This window comes from Heterodontus francisci, unplaced genomic scaffold (genome assembly GCF_036365525.1).
Source record: "Heterodontus francisci isolate sHetFra1 unplaced genomic scaffold, sHetFra1.hap1 HAP1_SCAFFOLD_172, whole genome shotgun sequence".
NCBI classification, from domain to species: Eukaryota; Metazoa; Chordata; class Chondrichthyes; order Heterodontiformes; family Heterodontidae; genus Heterodontus; species Heterodontus francisci.
Genome location: NW_027141631.1, coordinates 2307284 through 2316263, shown reverse-complemented (window position 1 = coordinate 2316263; position 8980 = coordinate 2307284). Strand labels below are relative to the sequence as shown.

The following is an 8980-nucleotide window of genomic DNA, read 5'->3' as shown; positions in this document are numbered from 1 at the left end:
ATTGTTCTCCTCAGAGTAGAGAAGGTTAAGGGAAGATTTAATAGAGGTGTTCAGAATCATGAAGGATTTTCATAGGGTAGAGAGGGAGAAACTGTTTCCACTCTCCTGGGGGTCAGTAACCAGAGGACACAGATTTAAAATAATTGGCCAAAAATGTCAAGGGGAGGTGAGGAGAGATCTTTTTACCCAGTAACTGATTCGGATTTGGAATGAATTGTCTGACAGGGTGGTGGAAACAGATTTAATTATAACTTTCATAAAGGAATTGGACAAATATTTCAAAGTGAAATTCTCCAGGATTATGGGGAAATAGGCAGGGGGTTGGACTAATTGCATCTTTTTGTCAGAGAGTCAGCAGAGGCACAATGGGGCCGAATGGCCTCCTTCTGTGCTGCATGATTCTATGAACATAAGAACGAGGAGCCGGAGTCGGCAAGTCAGCCACTCGAGCCTGCTCTGCCGTTCAATACAATCATGGCTGATCTCATCACGGCAGTTCTTGTTTCTTGCCAGTAGATGTCACTTCACTCCAATACAGTGAAGTTTACAAATCTGAGAGAGACACAACAGGAAAGAATTGTTCACATTATAGTGAATGTGTGGGATTTAGAAATACTAGGAGTGGAGACGAGTTATTACTTGTCTGCTCGATCCCCATAGCCCTGTAAAATTATTTCCTTCAAGTGCCCATTCAAATTCCTTTTGTAATCCTCTATTGTCTCCATTTCCACCGCCCTCTTGGGCAGCGAGTTGCAGATCATCACCAATCAGTGTAAAAAAGTTCTTGCGCACATTCCCCCTGTATCTCCTGTCCAAAACCTTCAATCTGTGTCCCCTAGTCCTTGTACCAAGAGTTAACGGGAACAATGTTTCCTTGCCAATTTATTTAAAACTGTCATAGCCAAAAACACATCTATCAATTCTCCCCTCACTCTCCTTTGATGCAGGTAGAACAACCCTAGCTTTTCCAACCTAACCTTGTGACTAAAATCCTCCATCCCTGGACCCATGCTGGTGAATTTCCTCTGCATCCTCTCAAGGACGCTCACATTCTTTCTTAAGTGTGGTAAGCAAAACTGGAAGCAACACTCCAACTGGGGGCTAACCAGAGCTTTATAATGGTTCAGCATAACTTCCCTGCTTTGTACTCAATGCCTCTTTTTTTCAAGCCCAAGATCCCATATGCTTTGCTAACCACTCTCGCAATATGTCTTGCCACCTTCAAAGATTGATGCACATGAACTCCAAGTCCCTCTATTCCAACACACACTTTAGAACTGTGCCATTAAGTAAATATTGCCTCTCCCTATTCCTTATGCCAAAATACATCACCTCACACTTGTCACTATTAAATTCCATCTGCCACCTGTCTGACCATTCTGCTAGCCTATCATTCCTGTTGCAGGCAGTTCATATCATCCTCACTGTTTGCCACTCCTCCAAGTTTGTTGTCATCGGGATATTTTGAGATTCTACTCAATATTCCAAGATCCAAGTCATTAATCTTTAGCAAAAAAAGCAGTGGTTCTGGCACTGACCCTTGGGGAACACCTCTGTCGACTATCCTCCAGTCTGGCAAAGAATCATTTCATAAGACTCCCTGTTTTCTGTCCTTAAACCAATTTTCTATCCAATTGGACACTGACCCTCCTATACCACGAACCTCAATTTTGTAAACCCCACTTTTATGTGGAACCTTGTCAAACGCTTCCTTAAAATCCATATAAACAACATCCACTGCATTCCCTTCATCAAGCTGCTCTGTTAGTTCATCACAAAATGCAGTTAGATTAGTCAAGCATGAACTCCCATTTATAAATCCATGCTCACTCTACTTAATTAACTCAAACCTCTCCAAGTGACTGTTGATTTTTTACCCTGATTATTCTTTCTAAAACCTTACCCACCGCTGCTGTTAATCTAACTAGCCTGTAATTAGCCGGACTGTCCTTACACCCTTTCTTGAATAAGGGCGTCGCATTTGCCACTGTTTACTTCTCGCACCTCCCCCGTATCCAGGGAAGATTGGAAGATTATGGCAAACTCTTCCATTATCTGCATCCGCATTTCCTTTCGCAACCTGGGATGCCAGCCATCCAGACCAGGTGATTTATCTACCCTAAGCACAGCCAGCCTTCTTAGTACCTCCCTCTCTCAATTTCTACCCTCTCCATTGACTCTACTCTCTTCACTTCGACTGATATTTTGTCAAATTCCACTTCCTTAGTGATCACTGATACAAAGTACTCATTAAGTAGATTAACATTGCCCTGCACCTCTCAGCTTATATTATCCTTTTTGTCACTAATAGGGCCGACTCAACCTCTTACTACCCACTTATCATTTACATGCTGCTCGAAGATTTTTGGGTTTCCTTTCATGTTGACTGCCAGTCTATTCTCATAGAAATAGAGAATAAGCAAATATAGAAGATGTAAGTATTTCCCATCCTTGATGAGGTGGAATTTTTTATGTTGTGGGTGGTAATGACTTGGCCCACGAGTGTGGTGGAAGCAGAGACAATCAATGATTTGAAAAGGAAATTGGATGGATACTTGAAGGAAAGAAACTTGCAGGAGGAAAGGGATCGAGCTGGTGAGTGGAACTGACTAGATTGCTCCGGGGTGAGCCAGCATGGATGTGATAGGCCAAACGACCACCTTCTGTGCTGTAAATGACTCTGTGTTGTTTCTCAAATTCAATCCACTGGTGCTTGGTAAATAATTTCAAAGTAAATTGTGCAACTGGAAAATCAGAACCAAGGCAAGGGACGCATAAGGAAGCAAAATTGCTGAAACCCGGGATTGAACCAGGAACCTTTAGATCTTCAGTTTAACGCTTTCCCAACTGAGCTATTTCAGCCCTGCATTGACAGAGGCTTGTTGTCCTTGTTTTGGAAGAAAATACATACATTCAAGTTTTCCAAAAAATTAAAGAACACAACATGTGAGTAATATTCCCCATTGCTTTCTCAGTACTGAGGGATTGTGAAGTGGGTGACACCCAGAAGTGCCACTGAGCCGCACAGACCCCGAGCTGAGAATGAAATGAGATCAAATTCAATCTTTCATCGTGAGATGCTGCTGAGAGGTAAGAGTCCTGAATCAAAGCGAGACTTGCTCATTTCAAACACTCCCTGTACTCTCTGCTCATGAAGCCTTACAAAAGGGAAAAACAGAATGGCACTCAAACTCACAACCCTGCCATTAAAAGTCTCATATTCGACTGACAGAACTGTCACTTCTACTCGGTCTCTTATTGGATGGATGCAACTCCAACGCAGGGATGGCATTCAAATCCTCCCATGCGTCCACATGTCAGACTGAGTTCCATGTTGTAGACTCAAGCAAAGGAAATCTGCTCACTTCCAAAACTATCAGCGAATTGAAGCTGATTACAATCAACATCATCAGAGGTCAGAACTACCTGGTGAAAGAAGACACCCTGAAGAAGGATCCACAATTATTCAAAGGCATCGACAAAGTGAAAAACAAGAAAATCGATGAGTCAATGCAAGCCAAACAACAGAAACACTGAAGAGTTCCATTCCATTCCAGTCCAGATGTTTTTGGAGTCAGGTCACAATTCCAGCAACAACTTTATATTACCACTTGGCTATCTGTACATTTAGTTAATTACAATTTTGTCGACAAGCTCTTTGAATCCAGTTGTCTTGTCCTCAAGCCAGCTCCGGATGGAAGTCAATTCCGCCTTCTGCAAGGCTGAAAACAATAGATAACCTTAATCTAAAAACACCAGCAGACCAGGGCTCGTCCGGGACTTGAACCCAGGATCTCTCGCATGTTAATTAACCATACTCACTAAGCGAGGATCACGCCCCTAGACCAACGAGCCGCTAACAGGCCAACCTTTATTAGCTGCTGTGGAATTTCACTGGAACCCCCCAGCCAATCATCCATTTTTTTTCAGATCAAAGCAACATCCTGCAAATGCTGAAATAAAAACAGAAAGTGCTGGAAATGTTCAGCAGCTCTGGCAGCATCTGTGCTGTGAGAAACACAGTTAACGTTTCAGGGCACTCACCTTTTGTTTAGCCATCCTTTCAGACTGCTTCTGTCCATCCAATCTCACTTTCTATTCTATCCACATTCTAACCATTCACTACGTTACTACATTTTTCATGAATTCCTCATTTCTTTTATTAATGACAATTTTGTATTTCTGGCCTTTGCTTCAGACACCACTACAAGTGGAATCATGTCTCCATCTACCCAATCAAACCACTTCGCTGTTTCCACACATTGCAATGTTTCTTTAACCCTGACAGACTGTGGAGTTTCTGCTGCTTGATTGCAGTTCTTGCTTCCCGCCAGTAGATGTCACCTCACTCCAATACAGTGAAGTTTACAAATCTGAGAGAGACACAACAGGAAATAATTGTTCACATTATAGTGAATGTGTGGGATTTAGAAATACTAGGAGTGGAGACGAGTTATTATTGCACTCTGCTATAACATCTTTTATAATGGACTCCAGCATTTTCCCCACGACTGATGTGTGGCTTCTTTTGGGCCCCCTTATCTCGAGAGACAATGGATACGCGCCTGGAGGTGGTCAGTGGTTTGTGAAGCAGCGCCTGGAGTGGCTAAAAAGGCCAATTCTGGAGTGACAGGCTCTTCCACAGGTGCTGCAGAGAAATTTGTTTGTCGGGGCTGTTGCACAGTTGGCTCTCCCCTTGCGCCTCTGTCTTTTTTCCTGCCAACTACTAAGTCTCTTCGACTCGCCACAATTTAGCCCTGTCTTTATGGCTGCCCGCCAGCTCTGGCGAATGCTGGCAACTGACTCCCACGACTTGTGATCAATGTCACACGATTTCATGTCGCATTTGCAGACGTCTTTATAGCGGAGACATGGACGGCCGGTGGGTCTGATACCAGTGGCGAGCTCGCTGTACAATGTGTCTTTGGGGACCCTGCCATCTTCCATGCGGCTCACATGGCCAAGCCATCTCAAGCGCCGCAGACTCAGTCGTGTGTATAAGCTGGGGGTGTTGGCCGCTTCAAGGACTTCTGTGTTGGAGATATAGTCCTGCCACATGATGCCAAGTATTCTCCGAAGGCAGCGAAGATGGAATGAATTGAGACGTCGCTCTTGGCTGGCATACCTTGTCCAGGCCTCGCTAACCGGTATATAATTCGCTGTTTTCTTTCTGCCTCTTTTTTTAAATAGTGGAGTTACATTAACTACCGTCCAATCCATTGGAACTGTTCCAGAGTCGATAGAATTTTGAAAAAAGACCAGAAATGCATCTGCTATTTCAAGGGCCACTTCCTTAAGTACTCTGGGATGTAGATTATCAGGCCCTGGGGATTTATCGGCCTTCAATCCCATCAATTTCCCAAACATTCCCTACTAATACTGATTTCATACAGTTCCTCCTTCTCACTAGACCCTATGTTCCCCAACATTTCTGGGAGATAATTTGTATCCTCCTTTGTGAAGACAGATCCAAAGTATGTATTTAATTGGTCTGCCATTTCTTTGTTCCCCATTATAAATTCCCCCGTTTCTGACTGTAAGGGGCCCACATTTGTCTTCAGTAATCTTTTTCTCTACACATATCTATAGAAGCTTTTAAAGTCAGTTTTTATGTTCTCTTCTAGCTTACTGTCATACTCTATTTCCCCCTTCTTAATCAATCCTTTTGTCCTCCTCTGCTAAATTCCAAACTGCTCACAATCTTCAGGTTTGCTGCTTGTTCTGGCCATTTTATATTTCTCCTCCTTGGATCTAATACTTTCCTTAATTTCTTTTGTAAGCCACAGTTGAGCCACCCTTCCTGTTTTACTTTTGCACAGACAGGAATGAACAATTGTTGTAATTCATCCATGCGCTCTTTAAATGCTAGCCATTGCCTATCCACTGTCAACCCTTTAAGTAACGTTCCCCAATCTACCAAAACCAACTCCCGCCTCATACCTTCATAGTTCTCTTTGTTTAGATTCAGGACCCGAGTCTCGGAATCAACTCTCTCACTCTCCATCTTATTGAAGAATTTTATCAGATTATGGGCGCACTTCCCCAAGGGACCCCACACAACAAGATTGTTAACTAATCCTTTCTCATTACACAATACCCAGTCCAGGATGGCCTGTTCTCTAGAGGTGTTATACACCTCTAACAATTCTCCACTCAATCTCCTTTGAGAAAGGCAGAATAATCCTAGCTTTTCCAACCTAACCTTGTAACTAAAATCCCCCATCCCTGGATCCATTCTGGTAAATCGCCTCTGCGTCCTCTCAAGGACCCTCACATTCTTTCTAAAGTCTGCTGAGCAGAACTGGAAGCAACACTCCAATTGGGGCCTAACCAGAGTTTTATAATGGTTCAGCATAACCTCCCTGCTTTTGTACTCAATGCCTCTACTTATAAAGCCCAAGATCCCATATGCTTTGCGAACCACTCTCGCAATATGACTTGCCTCCTTCAAAGATTGATGCACATGAACCCCAAGTCCCTCTATTCCAGTACACTCTTTAGAACTGTGCCATTAAGTATATATTGCCTCTCCCTATTCCTTATGCCAAAATACATCACCTCACACTTGTCACTATTAAATTCCATCTGCCACCTGTCTGCCCATTTTGCTAGCCTATCACTGTCCTGTTGCAGGCAGTTCATATCATCTTCACTGTTTGCCGCTCCTCCAGGTTTGGTGTCATCGGCATATTTTGAGATTCTACTCTGTATTCCAAGATCCAAGTCACTTACCTTGAGCAAAAAAGCAGTGGTTCTAGCACTGACCCTTGGGGAACACCACTGTCGACTATCCTCCAGTCTGACAAAGAACCATTTAATAAGACTCGCTGTTTTCTGTCCTTAAACCAATTTTCTATCCAATTGGACACTGGCCCTCCTATACCACGAACCTCAATTTTGTTAACCGCCCTTTTATGTGGTACCTTGTCAAACGCTTCCTTAAAATCAATATAAACAACATCCACTGCATTCCCTTCATCAACCTGCTCTGTTAGTTCATCAACAAATGCAGTTAGATTAGTCAAGCATGAACTCCCTTTTATAAATCCATGCTCACTCTCCTTAATTAACTCAAACCTCTCCAAGTGACTGTTGATTTTTTACCCTGATTATTCTTTCCAAAACCTTACCCACCGCTGCTGTTAATCTAACTAGCCTGTAGTTACCCGGACTGTCCTTACACCCTTTCTTGAATAAGGGTGTCGCATTTGCCACTGTTTAATCCTCTGGCACCTCCCCCGTATCCAGGGAAGATTGGAAGATTATAGCAAGCCCTTCCGTTATCTACATCCGCATTTCCTTTCGCAACCTGGGATGTGGGCCATCCGGACCAGGTGATTTATCTTCCCTAAGCACAGCCAGCCTTTTTAGTACCTCCCTCTCCTAATTTGTACTCTCTCCATTGCCTCTACTCTCTTCACTTCGACTGATATTTTGTCAAATTCCACTTCCTCAGTGATCACTGATACAAAGTACTCATTAAGTAGATTAACATTGCCCTGCACCTCTAAGCTTATATTATCCTTTTTGTCCCTCATAGGCCCGACTCAACCTCTTACTACCAACTTATCATTTACATGCTGCTCGAAGATTTTTGGGTTTCCTTTCATGTTGACTGTCAGTCTATTCTCATAGAAAGAGAGAATAAGCAAATATAGATGATATAAGTATTTCCCATCCTTGATGAGGTGGAATTTTGTATGCTGTGGGTAGTAATGTCTTGGCCCACGAGTGTGGTGGAAGCAGAGGCAATCAATGATTTGAAAAGGAAATTAGATGGATACTTGAAGGAAAGAAACTTGCAGGAGGAAAGGGATCGAGCTGGTGAGTGGAACTGACTAGATTGCTCCGGGGAGAGCCAGCATGGATGTGATAGGCCAAACGACCACCTTCTGTGCTGTAAATGACTCTGTGTTGTTTCTCAAGTTCAATCCACTGGTGCTTGGGAAATAATTTCAAAGTAAATTGTGCAACCGGAAAATCAGAACCAAGGCAAGGGACGCATAAGGAAGCAAAATTGCTGAAACCCGGGATTGAACCAGGGACCTTTAGATTTTCAGTCTAACGCTCTCCCAACTGAGCTATTTCAGCCCTACATTAACAACGGCGTGTTGTCCTTGTTTTGGAAGAAAATACATACATTCAAGTTTTCCAAAAAATTAAAGAACACAACATGTGAGTAATATTCCCCATTGCTTTCTCAGTACTGATGGATTGTGAAGCGGGAGACAGCCAGAAGTGCCACTGAGCCGCACAGACCCCGAGCTGAGAATGAAATGAGATCAAATTCAATCTTTCATAGTGAGATGCTGCTGAGAGGTAAGAGTCCTGAATCAAAGCGAGACTTGCTCATTTCAAACACTCCCTGTACTCTCTGCTCATGAAGCCTTACAAAAGGGAAAAACAGAATGGCACTCAAACTCACAACCCTGCCATTAAAAGTCTCATATTCGACTGACAGAACTGTCACTTCTACTCGGTCTCTTATTGGATGGATGCAACTCCAACGCAGGGATGGCATTCAAATCCTCCCATGGGTCCACATGTCAGACTGAGTTCCATGTTGTAGACTCAAGCAAAGGAAATCTGCTCACTTCCAAAACTATCAGCGAATTGAAGCTGATTACAATCAACATCATCAGAGGTCAGAACTACCTGGTGAATGAAGACACCCTGAAGAAGGATCCACAATTATTCAAAGGCATCGACAAAGTGAAAAACAAGAAAATCGATGAGTCAATGCAAGCCAAACAACAGAAACACTGAAGAATTCCATTCCATTCCAGTCCAGTACCCAGTCCTTTTGTTTTTGGAGTCAGGTCACAATTCCAGCAACAACTTTATATTCCCACTTGGCTTTCTGTACATTTAGTTAATTGCAATTTTGTCGACAAGCTCTTTGAATCCAGTTGTCTGGTGCTCATGCCAGCTCTGTTTGGAAGTCAATTCCACCTTCTGCAAGGCTGAAACCAATAGATAA

The 8980-nt window shown here is 43.1% G+C and overlaps 2 non-coding genes across 2 annotated transcripts; both read right to left on the bottom strand.

The window, feature by feature from the left end:
• Positions 1-2789: 2789 nt before the first annotated feature.
• On the bottom strand, positions 2790-2862 carry trnaf-gaa (transfer RNA phenylalanine (anticodon GAA)). Its single transcript has one exon. It is a non-coding gene; the product is annotated as a tRNA-Phe (tRNA).
• A 5156-nt stretch (positions 2863-8018) lies between these two features.
• On the bottom strand, positions 8019-8091 carry trnaf-gaa (transfer RNA phenylalanine (anticodon GAA)). Its single transcript has one exon. It is a non-coding gene; the product is annotated as a tRNA-Phe (tRNA).
• Positions 8092-8980: the final 889 nt, after the last annotated feature.